Below are 1,122 nucleotides of genomic sequence, written 5' to 3'. Positions count from 1 at the left end.
CTCTGTCTGACTTACTTCACTTAGCACAGTGCCCGCCAAGTCCACCCATGTTGCTGCAAATGGCAGTGTTTCATTCTTTTTCTTTTAATCAGAAATAGAATCTGAAAGCAGTCAATCAGGAATGGCTGTCCAGCACCAGCGAGGTCATGTGCCTGGTAGACCCCGGGGCGTGCCCTGAAGGGAGTGACCTTGACCCAACTAGCCTGCTGTTTGCTGGCGTAACCTCCTTGCTCCCTGCCTGTAAAGTCTCACTGTGTGCAGGCCCTTGGAGCGCCTTTCCGTCCGCTGGATGGGATGCCGCCCCATCCATGGATCCTTGAATAAAGCCAATAAGATCTCAAAATGTACTCAGCTGAGTTTTAGTTTTTAACCTATGTTTTCTCCACTTTATTTCTCTGAAACTTCATTGTCTTTTACCAAAGTATTTTTAGTCCGTGACAGATCGGAGGACAAATAAAGCAAACCCCCCCCGCAAAAAAAACCCTCGAAACCTTGTCTGCCCCCAGTGCTACTTTCATGCAGTGCTCAGCTTTGTCCACCAGGTGTCGCCTTAACGCCAGAGTTGCTCCTAAAGGCTGTGGCATCCTGGGCGGGAGAGGCCGACGGGGGCTTCGCCGCTGCGGTTAAAGGGTGGAAGCGAAGGCCAGCCCTAAACAGCACAGTAGATCGCTCCCTGGTGTAATTCTTTATCCTCAGCAGGCAAACAGAGGCATGATTCCAGCGACGAGGAACATTTCAGAGTGTCCCCGGGTCACTGCTCTCACGCCAGGGGCAGTCACGGCCGACGGATGGCGCAGGGCTGCCTGTGACGTCGGGGGCTGGCGGGCTGCTGGCCTCCAGACAGAGGGCTGAGCATACGCCGTGGGCCTGCTTCTCAGACCCGAGTGCCTCGGAATCACCCGCAGGGCTTGTGGGCGCCGTGGAGGCTGTGACTCGACAGGTCCGACACACTCTGGGGACCACTTCCCCAGAAGTGCCCCTGTCCTGTGACAAACCGCTCTGGCCTTGGAGTTAGATGCCGGCTCACAGCCAAGCCCTGCCTCTCAGATGACCGAGTGACCTGGGACAGGTGACCTGGGGCCATTGCAAGCCTCTGTCTCCTTTACATTTCCGTGGAGTTGC

This window comes from Lipotes vexillifer, unplaced genomic scaffold, assembly GCF_000442215.2.
Source record: "Lipotes vexillifer unplaced genomic scaffold, Lipotes_vexillifer_v1.1 scaffold69, whole genome shotgun sequence".
NCBI lineage: Eukaryota > Metazoa > Chordata > Mammalia > Artiodactyla > Lipotidae > Lipotes > Lipotes vexillifer.
The sequence above is the reverse complement of the archived record's forward strand: the minus strand, read 5'-3'. Positions refer to the sequence as shown.